Below are 26354 nucleotides of genomic sequence, written 5' to 3'. Positions count from 1 at the left end.
GATAGTTGCACAGTCTTTTCAAAGCCACTGCTGCCCGCCATACACAGGAGATTGCCCATCTTCTCTGGGTTCCCTGACTTCATCATGCTCAGTTCATTGGGCCTATTCAGAAAAGCCTAGATTTCTTAGCCTTCCCTACCCTGGCCTGTGTTGTGGCCATGATCAAGATGTTAATCAGGAAAGTCCCTTCTGTGGTCTAACTCCAGTCCTTCCTAAAGCACTGGAAATGGAGAGAACCACCATTCATCTAGCAGAGCTGCAAGGGGAAGGTGGCCAGAGAAAGGAACCCATGAGGAAGGTTCTGAGGGAGGGCAATTCTGCCTCGGATTCTCCATCCTCCACTCCCCTGCCCTGCTGGATCCTTGGAGATGGGACAAAGTGGCCCACAGGAGAACTCTCTCTGCTTCGGCCTCAGGATTCACAGGTGCTGGGGGAAGGCAAACCCCTGAGTTTCAGTCATGGCCCTTGTTATTGTCATCCGTAGAGTGGGTGTTGTGGGGCGGCAAGATGGGAGAAGGTTTTGTCTCCACTGGCCTGAGTCCTTCAGGTTGCACCTAGGGTCCCTCTGGAGCCTTTTTCTCTCCCTCCACCCAAATCCCAGTTCCTCAGAAGCCCTCACAATGGTCCCTTCTCCTCCAGCCCCTAGTCCAGCTCCCTTCTTTGGTGGGCTGAGAGGCACAGAATCCTTCCCACCATCTCCCCTCTGCTCCTGCTGGCACTGCTTGGAGATCCTGGCCAGGAGCCTTGGCTCTGCAGGCTCCGGGTGGGGGGCTGTGCCCCGGCGCCCTCCCTCTGAGGTACCATTCCTCTCCTGCCTCATTTGCTGCTGCTGACCTTACTGAGTTAAATTAAAAAGCAATGTTCTGTGTGCGGCTCCAGCCCCGTGGAGCTTGACTCTGGGAAGACGAAGACAATTACCAGCCCCTCCATCTCCCTCTCGTCTGGCTGCCTTATAATTTTTTCCCCTGCTGCCTGGTATGCAACATTTATGTTTTTAATAACACCAGAATGGTTTTGACCTTGGGAATTCATAGCAGAATGGGCACCGTGAGAGGCCCCAACATGATTGGCGTGTGTCTCAGTCCTTTGTAGGGAGGAGGCTCTGGCTGGTGCCTCCCCAATTCTGTGGAAGGTGGGGGCTGCCTCCAAGGGCCTAGGGGGACATCTTGAAAGCCAGAGTGGACAAGGAGCACATGGGGAGGGGGGACGACAAGGGGAGGGTTTTGTCTTTTCAGATCTCCCCTGGAGGATGAAAGTTGGAATAAGGTGTTTGAGAGGTTGGGGAGTTTTTCTCCTCTTGTTTTATAAGGAATGAGTCCTGGATAGGGAATGACATGGAGTGCACGTGTGGGGCTATGCAGAAGTGGTGGGGGTGTGGCACCCCTGTATGCACATACTCAGCCCATGAGTTTGGAGTTTGCATGAGTTCCCACCCCTCCACCACAGGCCCCATCCCTCCTCACTGACTCTCACCTTCATCAGCTCTTTAGCCCCAAGGAGAGTGGAAGGAGTGCAGACCAGCCAGGAGGCAGGGGTCATACTCGAGGTAGTACTCCAGCTGAGCGTAAAGGGTGGAGGACAGAGAACTATCTGGACTCAAGCCTAGGTTCTCTTCCTTGTCTCTCCCACCCTTCCTTCTGTCCCTTTTCTGTGCTCACCTTCCTAGGTGACTCAGCTCTTGAGGCTGAAGGAGAGCCAGTGGCAAGAAAGATCTGGAAGAGGATGAGGCTAGTCAGCAGAGGGGTGGGAGAGGCAAGGGGGCAGTGAAAGGCTCAGGACAGAGAATCACTGGGAGAGAGAGACCTGGACTGGCCCCTCTCCTCCACCTGAACAGGGCTGTGGTAGGAAGGACCAAAGTTAGAACTGAGAAAGTGCTTCTCCGACTCAACTTTAAGGAGCCTCTGCAAATATAATGAAAATCGCAAATTATAAATGAAGAGAAGCTTCTCTTGTAGTTCAGGAAGTAGGGAGAGAGGGGAGGGGTGGAGGAGTGTGTATGCCTTAAGGACGAGAGGGTGCATCTCTGTGCCTGTGGTTAACAGTCCCATGTACACCAGTTACATATGTAGGCAGGGGGGAGAGTGTAGCTTTGCCATCGATTTTGTGTGTGTGTGTGTGTGGGGGGCATGCCACTTGACTTTCAGGATCTTAGTTCCCAGACCAGGGATCAAACCTAGGCCCATGGAAGTGAAAGTACCAAGTCCCAACCACTGGACCTTCAGGGAATTTCTGACATTGATTTGTAAGCTGGTTTTTCATTGGGATCTGTAAAGTATGCTTTTCTCTCAGAAATGGCAACCAGCACAATGGGAAGACCGCTGGATTGAGAATTAAGAAAACCTGGGTTCTAGTTTGGCTTCGGTTGTCAGTTGCTGCTGCTGCTGCTGCTAAGTCGCTTCAGTCGTGTGCGACTCTGTGCGACCCCATAGACGGCAGCCCGCCAGGCTCCCCAGTCCCTGGGATTCTCCAGGCAAGAACACTGGAGTGGGTTGCCATTTCCTTCTCCAATGCATGAAAGTGAAAAGTGAAAGTAAAGTCGCTCACTCCTGTCCGACTCTTGGCGACCCCATGGACCACAGCCTACCAGGCTCCTCCATCTATGGGAATTTCCAGGCAAGAGTACTGGAGTGGGTTGCCATTGCCTTTTCCCCGCTGTCAGCTGAAATCCTATGAAACAGCACTTCTTTGAATTTTGGATCGTTCACTGTACAATCGTGATGAAAAAGCCACAGGCCCCTTCTGTGCCAATGGACCCAGTGCTGGGGGACCAGAAAATGGAAGGGGGCTGGGGTGGGTGGTGGTAATAGCCTTTCAGGGGCCTGAGAGCCAGAGGAGAGATGCTGGTGGAGAGGGATGCATGAGGGGTTTCCTGAATTTGGAAATTCATGGGTTCTTGCTGGAGCAAGACTCCCCGCAGCCTGTTCAGTCTGGCCCCATCTCAGCACCCAGGGCCGGGGTCTGCTGGCTCGGCAGGGAGCGCCGTTCTCTGCCGCCCTCCTGTGGCCGCCGAACTCTTTGCAGGTCGCCGCTGAGAAGGTTCCTCTTAAATCCGCAGAGCCGCATCCCTCGCCCCCTGGTGGAAATTGGCTATATTACAAGAAGCGATTTTGGGTTGTCCAAGAACTGCCCCCTACCTCCTCACCATCTCCCTAGTTTCTTGAGGCCCTCACGATTTCCTTAAAAAGCTGGGAAGGTCTTCCTGAGTTTTGACTCTTCGTATCATTGCCTGATATTTTAACTATTGCTTTTGGCAGTGTGCGGTGGAGACAGGCGGCTGAGGGCAAGATTTTGATCAGAGAGGGCAATTTCTCTTTCTCTTTGGGTTCCATCTACAACCCCAGTTTCCTAGGATCGTCAGGAGTTTTCAAAGAACGACATCGGAGTCTAGTGACATTCTTGGAGAAAATGGGTTTGGAGTGGACCAGGCATTATGCGTCTGGGCTTCGGCGAATTTGCACCTGAGCTCCCTCGTCAGCAGGGAGATGGATTGGCAGGAGCCAGGAAGCAGGAGACAGGGATGATGGAGGGAGATGGCATATTTGACAGATGCTGACAGGGCTCGTTATTTGCTAGCTCTGGAATCCCCTCCCACCCACCAGGCTGCCCTTGGCCCTCCCCTTCTAGTAGTCAATGCTCCTTAGTGACTGACTGTCTTTGGGGAGAAACCCAGTGGGCCAGGTTGCACTGGGGTGGATGAGGGAGGGAGAGGAGGCGGGAGGAACACCATGTAGATGCTGGGGTGGAGTGGTTGGAATAACTGGGATTTGGAGCTGAGGTCCGATAATCACTGGCGTGCTTGCAAGGCTTTGCAGGGGGAATTGTCCAGAGGGCAGATATTGAGTTGCGGTGTAGTGGGGTGTGTGTGTGTGTGTGTGAATGGGCAGAGAGAATGAGGAGGCATAATTAAAGGAACTGAGCTCCACAGATGTTGGTGCTAATTTTGGAAGAACTGGTGAAATATGTCAGTAATTTTATCGGGAGCTTCCTAGGCACCAGGAAGGGTTTATAGGTCCTATGAAGGGGTGGAGGTGAAAGAGGGGCACGCATTTGTGTCTCCTCCCGGGACTTGTTGCTTCGCGTGGGCCTGTCGGAAGGGCGCAAGGAGCTGCGAGGCCATTCTCGATTCGGAATGACGCTGAGGCCAAGTCCCCGGGCGCGTTTCTGTTCTTCGCGACCCTGACACCTGCCCGCCTGGGACAAAGCACTTCCAGGAGACCTCTCACCTCTCCTCATTCCTTTTCTCTTAAAATACCCAAGGCATGTGGATACCTGAGTGAGAGAGGGGGCCCTCAGATGCCCGCCCAGAATTTCCAGTGGCTCCCAGTGGACGAACTGGGGCGAGGGAGGGGTGAGCCGCACGACCCTGAGCGGGCAGGGAGGGCCGGCGTTTGGAGCCGCGGAGGAGGTTGGGCGGGGAGGACAATGCTGCAGTCGGCGCCCGCGCTGCATCCTAATCAGCGCTGCGGAGGCTGCGCCGCGCGGCCGTCAATCTTCCACACAAAGGGCCGCCCGCCCCCGCCCCTTCGAAGCCCTCCGCGCCAGCCCACCCATGCAGTGCCGAGGGGCCGAGAAGAGTGAGACAGACACACAGACGCGGACAGAAAGGCCCTGTAAATTCAAGCCAAGATCGACGCTGTGGGACCAAAAGGGCCGAGTGGGTCAGGGCCCCCTGGAGATGAAAAGAGAACGGGATACAGAGGGGACAGAGGCAGGCTCTGGCCGAGAGGAAATGGAGAGACGGGGGAGAGACAGAGCCAGAGACGGGGGAGAGCATCCAGAGAGCAGAGAGGAAGACGGGAGACAGACACGACAGAGACACCCAGAGGGCAGAGCTAGCCCAGACAGACAGGGACTCAGAGACAGGAAGCGGACCCAGGCCCAGGGGAAAACCGAAAGTCAGGGACCCAGAGCCACAGACAGATCCATCTGCGACTGGAGGGAAGGAGATCACAGACACAGAGAGAGAGTAATGAGAAAGGGGGAGAGAGAGAGGGAGAGAGAGGAGATGGAAGCTAGAGCACGATGGAGACCCTGAGGCTAGACTCTGCGGGTGTCTCACCACCTGGGACTCGGTTAAGAGGAGAGAGAGAGAGAGAGAGGGAGAGAGAGAGAGAGAGAGAGAGAGAGAGAGAGAGAGTGTGTGTGTGTGTGTGTGTGTAGGAACACAGCAACTTAGAGCTCTATTCAAAATGCCAGAATCATCTGGTGCTGAACTAGACTTCTACACATCCTCCCTCTGCAAGTGACTGCTTGAGCAGTTGAGGTGCAGCATGGGGGAGAGAGCAGAGCAAAGATGGAAGTTAAAGACTGAGACAGAAAATGGAAGGGGAGAGCCTCAACAGAGATCGGGGGAGAGAAACGGCTATTGAAAAAGGGAGTAGAGAAATTGACAGAAGACAGAGCAAGACAGAGGTGGAGAAAGAAATATGACAGAGGCGTGCTTGGATGAAAGACAGGGAGAGGGAGGGAGCCTTTAACTGCAGGAGGGAGAGGGGCATGGAGAGACACTTGGCTGCTGAGAAGAAGGCAGACTAAGGGGACAGGGGAGTAGCAGGCAGGCACCTGTCTCTCCAGAGAGCTTGGGCTGGGATAAAACAACCTTTCGGGTGAGTTGGGGGGGAAGTCAACAAGTGGATTTTTAGGATGACCTTGTCTTTTGATTAAAACAAAGAACCTTATTAATCCAATGCATGCCATCTTCTTCACAGTAGCATCTTCAACTGCTGCAGTTGCCTGCTCCTTCCTGACATTCCTTTTTGGGGAATCACTTTTAACACATGCAGTACAGCTCTAAGCTGTACAGCAAATTTTTATTCTTTAGGGTGAATCTAAGTTTTCAAAAGAGCCAAGTTTTCTCCAAGACTGGAGGATGAGGTAGTGCCCAGATGGGAAGCAGTATTTCCAGTTAAGAACAAGGTGAATGTGGGAAGGCCCAGTGGAGGGTCTGTCTTCCCAAGTGGCACTGAAATGTCATTCTGAAGGAGATACTTGCAAGATGTGACAGAAGGAGACTTTCCTGATGGCTTCTTGAGGACTTGTTTCATTTTTGTTTGTTAAAACCAGGTAATAGGACTCCCAGGAACATCCCAGCCTGGCACTGAAGCCTGGCACATTCAGCTTGACATTGGCCTGAAATATTTGGTCAAGTGGCCCTGCCCTTGGGGAGCTTACAGTCTCTCTCCCTGACAATGTACTATCAAAGTAACCTGGTGACACTCACCACTGCACAGATCAACAAGTGCAACTGACCAGGGAAGATTCAGAGTCAGTTCATCAGGGAAGGCTGCCTGGAGGAGGAGAATTATATGTGGGCTGTGGAAGGAGAAACTCAAGGAGGCATGGAATGGAGTAGGAAAAGAGGAAGAACACCTCTCTGATGGTTCTGGAGCAGGAGCAAACCATAATCTAGACAGGGAATAGCTTTTCTGGCCTGAAATAAAAAGTTGGGTTGGGGAACCAGGATGAAGGGGAATGGAGAGGGGCAGATTTTGAAGGTGGGATTGGGTGATCTGAATTTTCTATGAGAGGAATTGGGGCCCACTGAATGGTACACGGATGTGTCAGGCAGTGACAGTTCACGCACAACTGCCTGGAGAAGTGTGTATGCATCCACACTCCTCCTGCCTTTGCATGTCTTGTGTGTGTGTGTGTGTGTGTGTGTGTGTGTGCGCGCGCGCGCGCGGCAGGGGGCCATGTTCATACAGGTGGTCTTTCCATCTGCGTGTGTGATTGGCAAGTTGCTCTGTCTGCGAGTGTTTGTTCATTTGTGTGTTTCCATGTGGTCAAGTGTGAATGGGATTTCGGTTGCTTTTTGTGTATTTTATTTGACTACCTGCAGTGGAGGGCTGAATGTGTGTGTGTGTGTCTGCAGGAGGAAAGGGACCGGCAGGGAGCCCTGGCTGCTCAAGCATCACCGTCTGTCTCTCTCCCTCCACTGGCTCCATCTGCCCGCGCTGAGGTCGTGACAAGGAGGCAAACCGCAAGATGGCAAAATGCTGCGCCCAGAACCACCAGAAACATTGCAAGGCAAGCGCAGGCTCCCTCTGTGGGAGAGAAACCGGCATGAACAGCTAGAAGGGTGGACAGACAGGCAGACAGACAGACACACAGAATCCTGTGCGCACAAGGCCGCTCCCCGGTCGCGCTTCCGGCAGGTGCGCCCACAGGCACACGCAGGCCTGCCACGCAAAGGACACACACTCACTCGTGACCTCCCTCTCTCCACTCCTCGTCCTCCAAACCCTGCCTTCCATCCCCTCCAAACGCCTGCTTGCCGGAGTTTGGGGTGACGAGGCTGGGGGCGCTCACTCGGACCTCAGAGTCAACCATCGGATGTCTAATTGCTCCTTTGGCCGTGGAAGGCTGTGGGTGTGTGCAGCGAGTGTGTTTGGTGCGTGCGTGTGTTTGTGCTCGCCCCCCCGCCCCCCCGCTTCACTCCTTCCCCAATCCCGCCACCTCCTACCCCGCTTCCGGCCCGCGGCAGTTTCCGAAATCGCCCGGCGGCCGAGAATTCATTAGCGGGGGGCGGATGTAAACGCAGCGCGGTGGAACGTTTTAATTAGGCCTGAACAATAAACAAGCTAAACGAGGCGCGCAGGGCTCCCTGGCGGGCCCTCAGCCTCCTCCGCGCGGCGCGGACTCATTACGGCTGCAGCCAATTTCATGCCAGCGCGGAGCTCGGGCCGGGCCGGGCCGGGCCGGGCCGGGCCGGGCCGGGCGGGGGCGGGCAGGGGAGTGTGGGCGCTCGCCGTCCGGAGGGCGCGGCGCGGGGGCGGCGGGGGCGAGGACCGCGCGGCTGGGGGCGGCCGGCTGGGCCAGTGCCCGCCCCGCCGGGGTCGCGCGGCTCCCCGATTTCTTCACCATCCATCTGTCTTTCGCGGTGTCCTTGAGATGAAGGTCCCTTCTCACACCAGACGGCCAGAGTGAGCTTCTGGCTCTCTTTTTCGGGTCTGTCTCGTCCTCCCTTCTCTCTGCCTCCTTCCCTCCCACTCCCTCTCACTGCGGCTGAGTCCGACTCCCCCCTTCTCCGTGCTCTGCCTCTAACCCTCGGCTCCTCTTTTTGCCGCAGTCTCCGTGTCTCTTCCACAGGGTCTCTCCCTCCCTCCCGCCATCCACACTTTCGCCTGAACTTTATCTTTCCTCCCCCAGCTGCCGCCATCGATCTCTGCTTCGCTTCGCATAGAGCGTAGCCCGCTTCCTCCGCGCCGTTGTCCTTCAGCTCATCTGCACCGGTCTTGGCCTCCTCCACGTTGTCTTCCCGCTCCCCCGCGCTCTGGCCACGGCGGTGGGAGCCTCCCAGCCTCCTCCCGGGCCCTCTGTCTGTTTCTCTGACCCGTCTAACCTTAGGTTTCAGGTGTGGTCCCTGGGCTTTGCCCCCGCCCCCTCTGATTGGAGCTCTTCTGGTTGAGAGTTTGACTTTGGTCTGTTTTTTTCTCTCTGCCTTCCTTTTGTGAAGCTGCACGCAAGGATCGCTGGCTCCCAGGCTCTTCCTGGGCTTCCCTAGTTGTGGGTGGCAGTTGTGAAGCGGTGGCTCTTGGGCTGAGTTTGAATCCCAGCCCTCGTTCCTTACCGTGTAACCTTCTAACCTGGGCTTACTCACCTGTAAGATGTGGGATATAAACCTTAGATGCGATTAGCGCTGCGTTTTTTAAATGTAACACACCTATAATCAGTCTATGTGCTCAATAAATATTAGACCATTATTATTCTTAACCCTTCCTCAATCTGCTCCCCTGTCTCCTTACCCTGGAGTTTAAAAAAAAAAAAAAAAGTTTTGAGGAGAGAAGACCCAAACCAGTAGGTTTTATAGGCCCCAAACCAATTGAGTATCAGGAATTTTATATGGTTCATCCTAACAGATGCTCTAAGCTCAGAGCCTTGAGTGTGGACGAGGAGGGACGATGGGGACTGCACTGAACCGCAGAGCATAGGAAACGATGTGGATTGGTGCACTGGTCTGAGCAGATGCAAACCCAGGGGGTATGGAGGCATGCCCAGAGTCTAAGCTGTGTCAGTCCTGCAGCTGCCGCCCTCTGTAGATGCAGGCATGGGACTGGATCCGCTGAGAGGCTGCAGTGAGCCTAGGAGTCCAGTTTCCCCAGCACCAACCCCAGGCAGGAACTAGACTCTTAGAGCCACAGACCTTCGTGTTCCTCTCCCCTCCATGCAGGTCCGCGTCTCTCTCTCTCTCTCTCTCTCTCTCTCTCTCTCACACACACACACACACATTCAAAGGAGCCCTGGGTTGCTACAGGAAGGCAGCACCACACTGGAGATCAGTCCCCTCCAGCTGCCTGTCCTCTGACACTAACCCTTACAGGACAAAGTGTGGGGCTCAGAGTCCTATCCCTGTTCCGGTTGCTCTCTCTCTGACTTTCCTCCTCACTCCTAGGGAGCAGAACCGGGAGCCACACGCTGCCTGAATGGAATGAAGGGAGACCCAGAGGGGAGGAGCCGGGGCCCTGCCCTGGGGGCACTCCTAGGCTGATGGTAAGGTGGGGCTGATAGCCAGGGCCTAGGGGCCTGCTGGCACCCCCCTTAGCAAGCGCTTGTGAGTCGAATTGGTCAGAAGCTACTGGGTCACGCCTTCTTGTGATTCTGATGACAGGAGACTGGGAATGACTGAAGGAGGGAAGATGGAGGAAGATAAGGAGGAGGTCCAGAAGCCTTCCTAGAAGACAAGGAAAATGGCACTCCTTTAGGTAGTAGGGAGCAGTAGAAATGAGAGGAGAGGCAACTCTCAGGAGGTGCATTATCTTAGGGTAGGGAATGTGAACCCAGGAGGCCGATGAGGAAGAAATGTGTAGATGTGTGTGTGTGTGTGTGTGTGTGTGTCTGCGTCTGTGCGTGTGTGCTTAAGGAGTGTGTGTTGGGGAGGCAGAGGGCTGAAGGAGGCAGGGTTTGGAAGGGCAGGATTGCTGGAGGGAGGGCTTTGGCCTGAGAGCTTGGGCAGAGAAGTCCGAGGGGACCATCCCTCTGGGGCCGGATGTGATGAGGGTGGCAGTGGTGCTGGGCTGTGAGATGGCTGAGTAAATGTCCCATGCTGTAGCTCCACAGTGACCCACCCTGGGTTACATAGGATGCTGGGAAGTCAGGTTGACTTCCCTGACCTTGATGTGTCCTCTTACAGCCCGAGGATGAATGAGCCTGGATTTCATGGGCTAGTGAGACATGGCTAGGTGGAGACAGCTGCTCAAACTGTGAAATGTGGAGAAGAGGCCTCTGGGGATCAGTAGAAAGATCAGAAAGAAGGAGAGGAAGCTTACTCCTTTCATGGATTGAATTATGCATTTTAAAGCTAAAAATCTTCAGTCAGTTACCCGGTTTAACCTTCCGTCTTCAGAGGTTAAGATATTACTTCCTCGTTTCACACAAGAGGCCTGGACAAGTTGACTAACTTAGCCGGAGTCTCCTGCGCAGAACATGCTGAGAAGGGTACCAGGAGGCAGGTCTTTTGCCCTCTGGGAGGTAGTCTCTCCTTTACTACTTTCCCAAGAAGCAGAACCAGCAGGAGTTGATATACACAATTTGATTCCTTGCTCTGCCACTTACCAGCTCTGTGAACCGAAGCAAGTTACTCAGCCTCTCTGTGCCCTAATTTCATTGTCTGTAAAATAGCGATACCAGTACGTGATTCTGTGGCTTATTATTGAGGGTAAAATGAAATTTATGCAAGAGAACTGTGTACAGTTGTAAAGATTTATAACTCTAAATGTACTAGGCATTTAAATCGTTTTCATCCTCATCTTTGATGTCTTCCCAGCTTTTTCTGTCCATACCTGCTGGGCACCACAGCCTCCTGCCTCCCAAGCCCTTTGCACCTTCTAGCCTCTAAGCCTGGCATTTACTCCTCTCTGATCTTGCTTTAGAATCTCAATCTTTATTTCCACTCCCCTTTCCATAGGCCCATTGGCACCTGAAGGATCTGGCTACACTCTGTTAACTTACATGCATTTTTTTTCTCTCTCTTGATCTCCAGTCTTGTGTGTCTCTCTTCTCACATTCCAGAGATCAGGGCCCTTCTTCTCCTCTCTTTGGACCCTTTCCCTTTCCCAGAACTGGGTTCACAGGATGAGTTCAAAGAATGGACCCTGAGAGGTACAGAGAGGTTGAGATAAAATAGAAGAGGGAGGGCCTGGGGGATTGGACACCAGGCTACGTGCCTCCACCTGGGGCTCTTACCTGTGGCCTGTGTAACCCTTCTGCTAGCATGTTAGCCATGACCCTGGAGGGGAACAACCATTGCCCTCCTGGAGATAGGGGTTGGGAGAAATTATTGTCCTCCTGTTTAGAGAGACTGTATTTTGCCACATGATGTGAGACACATCATCTGGAGGTCAATCACACATGAAAAGAAATGGCAGTCAAGAGCAGGCTTTCCTTTTCCTGTTGGGGGTATATACTTGTGTGTGTGTGTGTGTGTGTGTGTGTGTGTGCGCGCGCGCGCGCGTGTGCATGTACATCTCATTTGTTCTAGCATTTACCTCCCCTTTGAAATTCTTTTCAAAGTGTACTCTCAATTTCTTTTGCTGAAATGAAGCCTCTTTAGTGGAGATATTTTCTAAAGTTCAGTGTCTTTCATAAAAGATGTGTGTATGTGGGGGAGGAAGCAGGTCAAGGGTAGAACTCGGAGAAGAAATGTAATTACCCAGCTCCTGGCTTTAATTACACATAAGCCCTGGACATTCTGAACTTTATTAAACTACTAAGTGTCCATGGGGGTGGGATGGACCTGGTGGGTTTTGTTCCCTGGTCTTCTCTGCAGGGTTTCTCTGGAGGGTTCCCTCTCCACCGTCCATCCGCATCCCAGCCTTTGGCTGCACCCGGGTTCACCCAGCTACAGGTGGGGCTCTAAATCAGCTCTCCCAGAAACTCTGACCTGTGTTATCCAGTCTAGGTGCCTCACTGACTCTCTTTACGTTTCTTAGATCTCCTGGTTCCTTCTCTCCAAACCCATATGCTGTCCCCAACCCCCCCTCCCTTTTTTTTTTTTTTTTTTGAATAGACCACTTGGTTGTGGCGGAGGGAGGGGCTCTTTCTGCTTGGAGGCCCCTCCCTTCTTAAGTGGCTTACTAATTACAAACAGAGAGAGCCTGGTTTGTGAGGTTAGTCTATCCCTAGCTCCCTGGCTTGGTGGAGGGAGCCAGGAGCTGGGGGATTTAAAGTGCAATTTCCTGTACCTTTTTCATTTCCTGCTGGGGGTTGTGGAGAGCAATAAGCAAGGTGGGTGGCGGGGACCAGACAGACGGGGCAGGTGGGGGATGGGCTGGGGGAAGCTTTCTTCCATACACTCTCTGCCATCTCCCTTTATCCAGGTCTCAAGGTGAATTCTTTGGGGATGGGGAATTTGATAAATCAGTGCCCGGCACTCCTTCCAATCTCTCTTACCTCCCAAAGGTAAAGAAACCGAGTAGAGAGGAGTGGGAGGTGATCCAGGTGCAATTATTAGCATCATAGGATACTACATAGAGGACAGGAAGGAATCTTAGAAAATCTTGAGAATCAGTTGGATCCCCTCATGTAACAGATGGGGAAACTGATATCTTTGGACATGTAATCTGCCCAAGGTCACATATTTAAAAGTGGGCCGGTGTGGCTGGGATAAACCTGACTCTTGGCTTGGAGTTCAGGGCTCTTTCCTCAGTCAGGGTGGGCTGTGGGTGGGTGATTAGTCTGTGTGTGCACCTGTGGGGGGGGGGAGCGGGTGAGGATGCGATAGGATAAGGAGTAGAGGGTTATGGGGAAGTCCCTGGATAGCTAAGGCTCCAGGTCCTGAAATAGTCACCCTTTGGTAAGTCTTATAAAAGCATAGGAACGTCCAACCTTGGGGAAGGTTTCAGTGAGATGGTCCAGGAAACAGACGTGTGAAGAAAAAGGAGAAGGAGGCACTGCGACCCTTGGAAATGATTAGCCCCACATCGCTTCTTACCCTCTCCACAGTCAGAGGTGGATGGGGTGGGGGAGGGCGGCACAGCAGAGGACAAAGGAGCCAATTATTGAGTGAGTGGATTAATTGATTAATTGTCCAGAAGCTTCCAATGCTCCCCCAACAATGACATCCCCTCCCCCCGACCCCAGTCAGGCATGGCCTCGGTTGGCCCGGATTATTAATTAGGGCTTGAAGTCATTTAACGATGATTTCATTATCGACGTGCTGTCTGTCTCAGGCTCAGCCCGGTTGCCAGGGCGACTCTGATCGATTGCCTTCCGGTCTCCTCCACGTCAGCCGACTCCAGCCTCTCTAGAGCCTGACTGCTGGCGCGCACCCCCTAGCGGTCCCCTCTAGTACTGCAGAGCTTCCGAGTTGCAGCTTTGCTTGACCCAGCCAAGACGCAGACCTAGAGCTGCCTCCGGGGTCCCTAAGCTGGTTGGGAGCCTGGGCTGCCCAGCCTTGCTTCCTATACCAGAAGTACTGACCTACCTAGTTGTTGACAGGCACTCTGGGAATTGGGACCTCCTTTTCCGTGGTTTGTGAAGTCCCTCCCTTCCTGTCCCGTGGTGGCCATGCACCCATACCTCTTTGAGATGGCTGTAGGAAGTTAGGTGACTTCAGCTATTGTCGTGTGGCCTCTGAATTTACCTCTGGGAGACCCAAACCAGCTCGGATAAGATTCCTCCTGCTGCTAAAGAGACTCTGGGCTCTACCTATAATCAGTCATCTTGCTTCTGGGAACTCTAAAGGTGGCTGACGGAGAAGGGTGTGGGGAGAACAGTTCCCCTTCAGATTGTTTCAGTTGTTGTCCTGAGAGGAGCTGGGGGAGCTCGTGTTTGCAGAGCTCAGCTCAAGGCAGGGTCCAGCTTGCAGTGCTAAGTCTTAGGTCTTCAAAACTTGGCTGGTTGCTCCATCACTGGTCCCTTAAAATCTGGATTCATGCATATACACTGGCCTCAGGATCTTTATTCTATGCCTCAGTTTCTCCTTTTTGTGGGTTTCATATTTCCTGTGTATATTTGTGGGAGCCTTTTATAGTGGAGAGTTGCTTGAAGGGGTTGATCATAATTGCTCAGAAGGTGTCCAAATGGTCAACCCCAAATTGATGGATAGTCACTAGTATCTTATTTTACTTATCCTTTGCATACTGCTCATTTAACTCTCAAAGGCAGACATCATCCCAGTCCTTTCTTCTACTGGTTCTTCTCCAAGCGACCCCTGACCAAAGTATGTCCCCAACACTTCTGCTGGAGCTTGCCTGCCTGCCTCTATTTCTCTCTCTCCTCTGCCCCACTTCCCCTTGTACTGGTTGTGTGAGGCTCTATCAGCTCTGCAAAATTTCCGGCCAAGCTTCAGGCCTCTTTTGATTGCAGTATTTAGGGGGAGAAGTAGGAAGGAGAGGCAGGCCAGGTTTTCATATTCGGGCAGGGGTCTCTGAGATCCCCCAGGTTGGCACTGGGAGAGAGCCCGGGGGCAGCCATGGCAGCAGTTTCACCTGATCAGCTTTCTGGGCACATCCACCACGGAGCAGCACCTGAGAGGGGAACCGGCTCAGCAGTGAGCCGAGTGAGATTGAAGAGGATCATAAAGAAAATATATATCCTCCTCCCCGGCCTCGCTCCCTCCTCCTGCTCTACACTTGCCTCCTGCTCTCTCTTTGTCTCGCTCCCTCCCATCTCCTCACCGCATCCCTGTTTTCTTTGTTTCTTCTTTGCCTCCTTCACCTTCATCTCTGTCAGGCAGATCTGACTGTCAGTCTACCTGTCTGTCTTTCTGACTCCAGGTTTTTTTTTTTTTTTGGTGTGAGTCTTTCTAGAACTCTGCCATCAGCTCCTCTCTCTCCCTCTCTCCCTCATGCCTTCTTCCCTCTCCCCGAGGGTCCTTCGGACCATCACATCTTTATGAGTTTCACCGTGTGTGCCTTTTAGTCTCTCCATCTCCACCTCCTCCCATCTGTCTCCTTGTGCTGCCTCCCCCATCACTGTTCCCATCTCTCGCCTGCCCTTCCATCTCTCATTTGCTTCTCTTATCTGTGTCTCTTTCAGCCTCTTCCCCTGTCTCTGGCTCTTACCCCTGCCCACCTCTCATCTTTCCTCCACCCACCCCTCAAGGTTCAGATACTTCATGTGAAATCACCTGGATGGGCTCCAACTGTCATGTCCCCCCATTCTGTACCCCCTCCTCCCAGAGAGATTTATGGCCCCAACTCTGCATCCTCTGCATTCCCCCCAGCCCTGGGCCAGTACTTTTCATTACCTGGTGATTATCTGCGGGCCCTGGCATTTCCCCCAGCCCCCACCCTCTGCCCAGCAGGCAGTGGATAGCGGGGGAGAAAGGGGAAGGGATTGCTCTTGGGACCAGATGGAAGGATGTGGAGACCCTCCCCCTGTACCCGCCCTCCTTTCCCTCCAGCAGATGCACAGCTGGGAAAATCCCAGCTTGCAGCAGGGGAAGACAGCCTAGGACTGTTGGAACAGACATAAATCAAACACCCAGAAGCCCCTCCCCAACTGTTCTGTCATTGCAGCCATCCTTCCAGTTCCTGCCTGTCTCCCTTGCCTCTAGGAATTTGGGTTCTGTACCCTTGACTGGGACCCCCTCATCCACTACCCAGCATAGTGTCTGGAATAAAGGAGGTGTTCAATTAATGCTCTATGCCTGATGGAGACGTATTAGGGCAGGGTCAGTGGCTTTGAGGTGTTCTTCAGTTGGGAGTCCTTTCTGAGATCTGGAGCAGTTCTTTCTGCTCCACTGTGTTTTAATATAGTCAGTATATCTGTTTGTCTATCTGTCTGTCTCTCTGACTCCAGATATTTCTTGGTCTGAGTCTTTCTAGAACTGACTGAATGTCTGTTTTCACCTTGTTATAAAGCTTAAACTAGTTTCCTTTTAGTTTTATTTCTGGAGTGATGGGAAATATGGGTGAGGGGGGGCTCAGATGGGTGGTGGGGATAGAGCAACCTGGTTGGAGGATTCTGGAAGAGGCTGGTGGGTTTTTTTTTTTTTTTCTTCTATCCTTGTTTAGAGGACTCTTGAGTCGAGGTCCTTTAACTGGATTTGGGACTGGTTCCCACATCTCCACATGTGGGGCTCCACCACCTATCCAGACTCTCCTCCAGTCAATCAACACCCGCTGCTTACACAGTACCCTAGAAAGTATGCTTATTTCCTAATCCATAGCCTCTTGCTCAGTCTCCAGCCAATCTCCATTTAAAGTCTCATTTTGCTTCCCCGGGCTTCCCTGATAGCTCAGCTGGTAAAGAATCTGCCTGCAATTTAGGAGACCCCAGTTCTATTCCTGGGTCAGGAAGTTCCCCTGGAGAAAGGAGAGGCTACCCACTCCAGTATTCTTGGGCTTCCCTAGTGGCTCAGACAGTAAAGAATGTCTGCAATGCGAGAGACCTGGGTTTGATCCCTGGGTTGGGAAGATTCCCTGGAGGAGGGCATGGCAACCCACTCCAGTGGGTTGCTCCAATTCTTGCTGGAGAATTCCTAAGGAGAGAGGAGCCTGACAGGTTACAGTCCATGGGCTTGCAAAGAGTTGGACGTGACTGAATGTCTAAACACACTTTGGCTTCTCACCCAGACAGGGCCCTGGTTGGCATCCATTGTTCAGTTGCTGCTAAGTCATGTCCAGTCCTTTGTGACACTGTGGACTGCAGCATGCCAGGCTTCCGTGTCCTTCAGTGTCTCCCGGAGTTTGCTCAAACTCGTGTCCACAGTCGGTAATACCATCCAATCATCTCATTCTCTACCACCCCCTTCTCTTCCTGCCCTCAGTTTTTCCCAGCATCAGGGTCTTTTCAGTGAGTCAACTCTTTGCATCAGGTGGGCAAAGTATTGGTGCTTCAGCTTCAGCATTAGTCCTTCCAATGTATATTCAGAGTTGATGTCCTTTAGGAGTGACTGGTTTGCTCTTCTTGCTCTCCATTGCCCACCTCAAGTTCCTCCTGGATTCCAGGCTAAACCATCTCTCACACTTTCCCAAAGCCCCACCTCTGGGCACCCTGGCCTTCCTGATGTTGCTTGACCAAGTCCCTTCCTTACCTCTCCCTGGGTTTGGCTGGTAATTTTCTTCTCAGTTTTTTCTCCTCTGAAGTAGAAAAAGTCCATGCGTAAGTGGTTTTCTGTGGTTGTAGACTTGGTAAGAAAATAGCCAGAGCCAGAGAGGAAGAAGTTTGGGCCCAAAGAGCTGCTGGCCACAGAGCAGAGAGTATTCCATGGTGCCAGGGTAGGACTTTAGATTGGGGGGTGTAGATCAGAGGCCTTGGGAGCTTGAGGGGATGGGTAGGTGTGCTGGAGCCAGAGTGATTTGGAGGCCTACACTCCATTCTCCAAGCCAGAGAAGTCCTCAGTAGATGGGTCCTAGGAAAATATGAGTTAGAGGAAGTCATTCCTTGGCTCTTTTTTCTTCAGCATCCTTCCCTCTTCTGCCATGCTGTTGCTCCTGGCCTTTATGGACTGGTGTGGGCCTTGCTCTATTGCAGCATGGCCTACCACATAGTGTACTTAGACATGATCTTTGAATGAATGAAGATTCTTCCTCCTGGGTCTGCTGTCTCCTTTGGGTTTTTTACCTTTCTCACTTGTGGTTCTGAAAGTCTCCATATCTCATCATCTCAGGGAGGACATTTATGTGGACTCTGAAGAGCAAAGAGCATTAGTCCCGTTCGACAAGGTGGTCCACACGAATGAGAGAGGATTGGTGGGCTTCTTCCTGGATGCTCAAGGAGCTAGATAGATATTTTTGCATCTGCTGAAGGTAATCTCCTTCTCTCTCTTATCTAATTTAAAATAGCTGAGGTAGGGGCTTCCCTGGTGGTTCAGCGGTTAAGAATCTGCCTTGCAATGCAAGGGACACCAGTTCAATCCCTGGTCCAGGAAGATTCCACATGCCACAGGACAACTAAGCCTGTGCATCGCGACTGCTGCAGCCTGAGTTCCCTAGAGCCTGTGCTCCACAACAAGAGAAGCCACTGCAATGAGAAGCCCGCCACCGCAACTAGAGAGTAGCCCCCACTTGCCACCAACACCAGAAGCTCAGACAACACTTACCCATGCATGACAACTGTTTTATTGATTGGCTGTGGCAAATGTTTATTTCTAAATTGTCTTCTCTTGCCCTCCAGCAGCTCTTGGGCAGCTTCTCTCTGTTATTAATCGACATGTGATGCATGTCCCCAGAAGGCAGACTCATTTTAACTTTTGTGTAAGCAAAATCATGTGGGAAGGCTAGCTTCCTTTGAAAAGTCTATTCCAAATTCATAAACATTATTTTTGGATTCTATTCTTTTTGTCCTTTTTTTCCTTTTATTATCACAGAAATCATAAGGTAGTCTAGAGCAAGAACCAGGGAGGGAATCCTTTGGCGGTCTAGAGGTTTGCAGTCTGTGCTTCCACTGCAGGAGGCATGTCAAGAAAAAAGAAAGATCAGGGAATGAGTGCGTCTCCTAAAAAGCATGGTGGTGAAGGCTCTTTGCTGTAGATGCTAATGCATGAGCTGGGTGGGTCTTGATGGAGAAGTCACACTGATTTATGTTTGGATAAGAACTCAGGACTCTGAGGCATGATACAACCTTCTTATAACTCAGATGATCTGGTGTCTTTCTAAAACAAATGAACTCTCCAAGGGAGATGGGGATGTGGAGTAGCAACCTAGGGCCATAAGAGGAACCCAGCAAAGTCTGGTGAGAGAGGACAGAGAGAGAGAGATGGTCATCTACTTACATGGGGGGGGGGGGGAACAGAGGACACCTTTAAAGGTATGGTGGAAGATAACCAGATAGGTAGTTGGTATTTTCTAAGCCACTTCGTGTGCAGTGTGTTATCATGGGTGTTGGGAGGAAGTCTGTGGTAGAAGGGCCTGTGGGCTCTGGCTGTTCACAACTGCTAGTCTCAAAGTAGAGACAGCATACAGTGATACATGGGACCCCTGGTTGGATTTCTAGATTCTATGTGTACAGGAAAAGGAAGGTTTGGGGAAGCAGGGAACAAAACTAAAGCTGTTTAGCGAGGCTTCTTGGAAAAAGTGAGTGTGGATTAGTGCTCACTGAGACAAAAGCCTTCCTATGTTACAGTTGTAGGTTGGAAAATAAGGTGGACAGGAAGATGGATTTCCTTCCCCTGTTTTCATCTGAGGAGTGTAGTTAGAAGTTCTGGGTTGATACGTTGAGAAAAGGATGATAGAGAATCGCAGGGAGAAGGAGAGAAGGAACTGACTTTCACTTTTGACATCAACATATTACATCACCTTTTAATCCTTTAGTTTCATACCCTTCTTGGCTTTTTGCAACTCCTTCTGAATCCTGTTTGCAAAATCTGATTCTTCGTAGTAGCCCATCTAGTTACTGAAGAGCTCCAGAAGCAAAGGCTTCTGCTTTTGCTTTTGGATTTGTCCTGTTGATGAACTTGTTTGGTATGATAGAAAGATTTTTGTTGTTCAGTTGCTAAGTTGTGTCTGACTCTTTTCGACCCCATGGTGCAACACACCAGGCTACTCTGTCTTCCACTGCCTTCTGGAGTGTTCAAAAACTGATGGTGATGTTACCCAACCATCTCATCCTCTGCTGCCCTCCTCTCCTTTTGCCTTCAATCTTTCCCAGCATCAGGGGCTTTGCCAACGAGTCGGCTCTGTGCATCAGGTGGCCAAAGTGTTGAAGCTTCAGCTTTAGCATCAGTCCTTCCAGTGAATAGTCAGGGTTGATTTCATTTAGGATCGACTGATTTGATCTCCTTGCAGTCCAACGGACTCTCAAGAGTCTTCTCCAGCACCACAATTTGAAAGCATCAGTTCTTTGGCACTCAGCCTTCCTTATGGTCCAACTCTCACATCCATACATGACTATTGGAAAACCCATAGCTCTGACTCTGTGGAGCTTTGTCGGCAAAGTGATGTCTCTACTTTTTCATATGCTGTCTAGGTTTGTCATGGCTTTCCTTCCAAGGAGCAAATGTCTTTTATTTTTATCGCTGCAGTCACTGTCTGCAGTGATTTTGGAGCCCCCAAAAAGAAAACCTGTCACTGCTTCTGCTTTTTCCCCTTCTTTTTGACATGAAATGATGGGACTAGATGCCATTATTTTAGTTTTTTTGATGTTGAGTTTCAGGCCATCTTTCCTTGTCAAGAGGCTCTTTAGTTCTCCACTTTCTATCATTAGAATGATACCATCAGCATATCTGAGGTTGTTGATATTTCTGTCAGTAATCTTGATTCCAGCTTGTGATTCATCCAGCCTGGCATTTCATTTAATGTACTTTGCATGTAAGTTAAATAAGCAGGGTGACAATATACAACCTTGAGTACTCCTTTCCCAATTTTGAACCAGTCTGTTGTTCCATGTCTGGTTCTAACTGTTGCCTGTTGCTTCTTGACCTGCATACGGGTTTCTCAGGGCAGGTAAGGTGGTCTGGTATTTCCATCTCTTTAAGAATTTTCCAGTTTGTTGTAATCCACACAATCAAAGGCTTTAGCATAGTCAATTAATCAGAAGTAGATGTTTTTCTGGAATTCCCTTGCTTTCTTCATGATCCAACAATGTTGGCAATTTGATCTCTGGTTCCTCTGCCTTTTCTAAACCCATCTTGTTTGTCTGGGAGTTCTTGGTTCACATACTGCTAAAACCTAGTTTGAAGGATTGTGAGCATAACCTTGCTAGCATGTGAAATGAGCTCAGTTGTTCAGTAGTTTGAACATTCATTGGCATTGTCCTTCTTTGGGATTGAGGCTTCTGCTTTTGCTTTTGCATTTGTCAAGTTGATGATATTATTTGGTATAATAGAAAGGTTAAGAATTCTGAAAACTGGATTCTGACTGAAATTAAACCTGAAAATGTGTCAAATCATGACTGAGGAATGTTGGATTTGGCATCAGAGGCTCTGGCTATCAGTTTACCCAAATAGTGATATAATGATGCTAGTGTAGTATCTGTACATAGTATAGGCTCCATGAATATTGAGGGAAGGAAGCAAAAATATTTTGGTCTACATCTACATGGATTTTGGATTATATTTGGGTAGGTGGATTTTGTCAACACCAGGTTGGTGTAAATTTGGAGCGTTTTGGTCTATATCAGGATAAGTTTTCACTACTTGGAATTCAGCCTCTGTCAGATTGGGATGGGATTTGTGAAGGGTAATGCTGTGGGTGGTGGGGTAGGTAGTTGAGTTGGATGAGGTAGCTGTTTGGGGCCTGCCACAGCTTTCAAGTTCAAGTCTTGGTTGCAACTGGCAATATTTACTTGCAGAAATATGGCTTCTAGCCTCAGTGAGAGAACATGAAGCAGCTTCTACCCTAAGGAGTTTTTATTTTAGAAAGGGAGACAGAATATTCTCCCAAGTAGCATTCAATCAGAATGAAGCACAAAGTAAGACCACAGGTGGAGGGAAGATGCATGGGACAAGCGATCGGTTTGGTGAGGCTGCTTTTTGCAAGACTTCTGGGAGAGGAGATTGCATATGTATTTCCCTTGGTAAGAGTTGAATTTGGTCACTTCAGCTTTCTTTCCAAACTTTCAGGGGAACTTTCTGAGCTTGACTTTTCTCTCCTCAGGGGAGATGTAACAGACTTATTACACTGAAATGGTTTCTCCCTGATAGACTCTTACTTTTCTTCACAGACCAAGACTGAGATTTTTATTGTTTTATTATTGTTGTATTTTAGTACTGAAGTCTGTGTTCGTGTGTGTATATTAAACGTGGTCTGTGTAGTTGAGCAAGCTGGATTTGTTTGGTTTGTTGAGTTTGTTTTGTTTTGTATTTTTGGTGGGAAGCGTGAAAGAAAGGCCTCAATAAAGCTGGATTTATTGAATTATAGCCCAGGCTTCACACCATTATGAAGATGTATTTTGGACTGATGTTTCCCTGGAAAACTTGAACAAAAGGCCAAGATGGAGCAATTCCCCCTCTTCCATGCAGTCTTCTCAGACTTCCCTTGATGGACCGAAGAGACACCCTAATCTTGCCAACAATGGAGAATGAAGCCCTATTACTCTTTTTTTTTCCCTACTACTCTTATCTTCTGTCAGCTGTAACATCATCTGGGATCTTGACATGCCCTTGTCTCTGATGTGAATATCATACTGTTCATTTCTGTTTCCGGTTCCTGGTTTATATATCTTTTACTTATTTTGTGAGTTGGGGAAGAATTCATAAAATGCCTCTAATTATACATTCCCAGAGGGGAGAATTCTCTGTCACCATTGCCTTACACTGCCTTATAAACGAGTGTGTGGTGATTTAGAGGTGATGGTGGTTATGTTAATGATTTAGGGGGAAAAAGACTTTGGTTTTGACTGAATTCTTTTGCACAAAGAATCATTCTGGTGCCTGAGTGTTCTAACCTGCAATTTGTCTTTGTATTCATTTACACTTAGTTGAAGTCTGGTTTTTAATAGTTTGAAAACAGTCTTCCTCACATGGAAAGTTTTTGTGGTTTCCACAAAAACCCATATAGGGTTTGTCCAGTTTTTCACTTTAGACCCAACCCAAGAGTAACAGAATCCATCTGTGTACTAACAAGCAGGCAGTATGGGATAAATGATAGCCAATGCAGAAAATTCTCTTCTCTGGGAGCTTACAAGCACGTGGGTTTTTCGTGCATACCTCCACAATCCTCCTGAAACAAGGAAAGTCCTATCCTAAACAATATCCAGCCATTTGACTAGTAGACCACCCCTCTTTACTGTAGTGTAATATTAAACTTAGTTATTACAGTTTGAGTATCATATCATGCTGCTTGATGGCAAAGCACTAGATGACTTATCTTCCAAATTAAGTAAAGCAATGAAACTAATAAAACTCCGTTGTCTGTTCAGTCTTTGGACGTCAAGGGGATGACACTGGGGCAAATGAAAAACGTCACAGATAACGTGCTTTGTCTCAGGTAACTTGGGTTATCCCCTTTGTACTTCCACTTTGTCACGGGAATTTACTTTTCCCTGCCTGTTCCCAGTTGACTGTACCTCAGGCTTCAGCGGGAAGGAGAAGTCAGCGGAAGCTTCCTCAGGCAGAAGCCGTGCTCCTCAGCTCCGTGTCACCGTTCATGGCTCCTGCTCTTTTCCCCAGCTGGGTGTTCTCCCAGTGCCAAGTTCTAGGCCAGTGAATTATACCACTGGACCCTAACGAGGGGAGAGACGGAGCACAGAGAACATACCGGAGAGATCACATACCTGTAGGTGTGGCTAGAGACGCTTCCCGAAGAAGGGTCGTGTTGAAAAAGGTTTGGAAGGAGGGTATTCTAGGCAGAGAGGGCCAGTCTGTGCGAGGGTGGTCCTGTGAAGGACAGTGAAGTGTTCATGTGTGGGAAAGCTTTGTCCTGTTCAAGCAGAGAGCCACGGAGAAGGTTAATAGTAGGAGTACGTGATAGAAGAACAGCAAAAAGAAAGTCCTGAAAATACCATTATGGAAGTTCAGATTCAGCAGAGATCAGGAAACTGCAGGTCTGGTTGGGAGAAGGGGTGTGTGTGTGGGAGAGTGTGTGTGTGCGTGTGTGTGTCTTTTTAAGACTTGAGGAATGTGTCATTTTCTAGAAGGAGGGTAGAGGGCACTCACACTTCAGTTATCTGCTGCAATGCAGCAGTCAGGGCGGTCGTGATTTAGGGCTGTCGTCTGCTTCAAGGAAGGGCAGCACTCTCTGGTGCCTGTCAGGGGAATCTGAGTGGGATCTGAGAGCGGCTCATAGTTCAGAATGACCAATTTTATGGACCAGGAGGGTGAACCAGAGAGTCTGGCAGGAGGCTGGCCCTGGATACACAGTATTTGCCAGCTATAGGAACCTACTGGATAGATAGCGGGGACAACGTGCTGAGTGTTTAAGTGACTTCATGTTAGCTGAATTGAATTGAGAGCTAGGTTGGTGATCCCCAAATATCTGAAACCAGTGGTTTCAGGTAAAATTCCTGAGGTTTAATCTAAATTGTAATGCAATTTCCCTGAATAAAATTAGGATCCTTAGATGTTCCTTTGCCAATTCCCTGTCTTTGGGCCTATCTAGAGCCTTGTTCCTTGTGAAACTAAAATGGAAAGACAGTCCTTTATTTTCTCTGTTGATCTTCCTATACTCATAGAATTTCCAAATATTCCATTTGGAAATAGAATTTCCAAATGTCTGAAGTCCATACACTTTAATAACCTTTACAAAATCATGAGGAGATCCATATAAGACCAAGAAGTCTATGCTGATGTCTGAAGTCCATCGGCCTTTGTGCTTATTTCTATGGATGATTAATAAGTATTAAGAATGTTCTAGGTGTTATGAGCTCAGAGCTGGGCACAGACATGGGTTATGATGGGAACACTAATGCTTATTTTTATATTCTACCAAGTCTGATCTCTGGTCACCAACAGTCTAACCACACTGATCAAGGTGATGTAGCTGAAGTCCTTTCCCCTAGAATCATCATGAATTTGTAGCTCTGGAGTGGGATTAATCATGTTTTAGAGTGACTAACATGTTGACATTTTTGTAATCCTGAGTTCTTCTGGGTTAAGGATAAGGAAGAGATTGCTGTTCTCTGGCAAACGTTTCCAGTCTGCTCCTGATTGGCAGCCAAGTCTAGGGAGCAAATGGCCAAGTGAATTAGGAAGCTTAAAAGATGTTTTGTTAAACCATCCTCATTAAACTGGCACCGTCTGCCTTCCTGCTCTCCTTTGTCCCATTTGGGGCTGTCCTTTGTGACAGATGTTTCTTAACGGTGTGTGCCGGCAGCATCTGGAAGCCTTGGGTGATGGTTGAGGTTTAGGAAGGCCAAATCTGGAGGTATTTAGATTGTCAGGGAAGTTGCAACCATCTTCCTGCCATCGGGCTCCCATTTAAAAAATTGTCTGTTTCCCCACCCTCATCTTCATTTAGCCAAAGAGAATAAGGTTTCATTTCTTTCTCTGGTCTTTCCTAACCTGAACTGAAGATGGTTTTGTTCTTCTCAAGAATGAGGTAGTGAACAGAAAAGATTTGGAATAGTATGATAAAAGGAGTCTCAGAAAGGTGACATATAGGGACTTCCCTGGTGGTCCAGTGGTTAAGACACCACATTCCCACTGCAGGGGGCATGGGTTTGATCCCTGGTGGGGAAACTCAGATCTCACATGCCATGCATGGCCAAAAAATGGAAAAAAAAAAAAAAAAAAAAACCTAAACTAAAACAAACAAAAAAAAGAAGGATGACATATAGACATCTAGAAATGTATTGGGCTTCCTCCATGGTTCAGTTGGTAAGGAATCCACCTGCAATATGGGAAACCTGGCTTTGATCCTTGGATCAGGAAGGTCCCCTGGAGAAGGAAGGGCATGGCCACCCACTCCGGTATTCTGAATCCAGTATTCCAGAATCCCCATGGACAGACAAGCTGGGCAGGCTGCAGTCATGGGTCGAAAAGAGTCAGACATAAGTGAGTGACTAAGCACATAGATGAACTAATATTATCCTATTATATATTTCCATTAAAAGTCAAACTAGAGGAGATGGGTTAGAGTTGTGGGTTGGAATTGTAATTAAATGTAACATTGCATCTGGAAATTATTGGAATGGCTACAGGGATGTTTTGGAATTGCCTTTCATGGCATCTGAGAGCAAAATCTGGAGACATTTTGGCCCTTGATTGGATTAGGATTTTAGCAGGTGGTTTATATGGAGCTTTCAGATTCAGTAATCCAGTTACTTCCAGCCCATGTCCATCAGTGTCTGTTAGGGAGGAAAAGGAAGACACTGACAGGCTGACTTGGGCACTAGGATAAGAACTGGCTCAAATTATCCAATAATAAACATTAATTTTACTCTTTGTGGAGGCAGAGTACTCGGTAGAAAGAACATGGGCTTTGAAGTTATGAAGAACCAAGTTAAAATTCCAACACTTCTTTTTATTGGCTGTATGATCTTGGGAAAGTAATTTAATCTCAGTCTGTGAAGTGGAATAATAATACTTATTTCATTGAGTTGTTATGGGGTTAGATGAAATAACATATGTGCATTACTTGCAGTTCAGCAAAATTCTGATTCTCTTTCACCTCCCTCTTCAGGTTTCTGTAATTCTTGCACATATGCCTGGTATATCTCTTTTTCAGATACCATTTTTCTTTGCCTCCGGCTTTTGCAACTCTTTCCCCAGTGCCTCACAGAGTTCAAGTCTAGGGCCCTGATTTATTAATTTGTGTTAGTCCCACAAAATGACAATAACAGTATGTAGTTTTTATAACTATACTAACATGAGCCAAGGTTGTGGTTTCTTTCTAGGTATTTTTACTTGCTGACAATTTTGGTTGTAAATCAAAGACAAAGGAGTTCTATCCTCCCACCCACCCTTCTGATCTAAGTTCCTGATTTGGGGCTAGATCGTTCTGGGTGGGATTTGTTCCAAACAAAAATGATGGCAAGCTTGTTTATCAAGGTTGTTCAGGGAAGGAGACTTCATAACCTTTACAATCGAGATT

General features: G+C 49.3%; 1 pseudogene; it reads right to left on the bottom strand.

Moving 5' to 3' along the window:
* Positions 1 to 7614: 7614 nt before the first annotated feature.
* LOC136167520 (large ribosomal subunit protein uL22-like) overlaps positions 7615 to 26354 on the bottom strand; it is a 146884-nt pseudogene continuing 128144 nt past the window's right edge.

The sequence above is a fragment of the Muntiacus reevesi genome, chromosome 4 (genome assembly GCF_963930625.1).
Source record: "Muntiacus reevesi chromosome 4, mMunRee1.1, whole genome shotgun sequence".
Lineage (NCBI taxonomy): Eukaryota > Metazoa > Chordata > Mammalia > Artiodactyla > Cervidae > Muntiacus > Muntiacus reevesi.
Note: the sequence above shows the minus strand (reverse complement) of the source record. Positions and strands in the feature narration are given on the sequence as shown.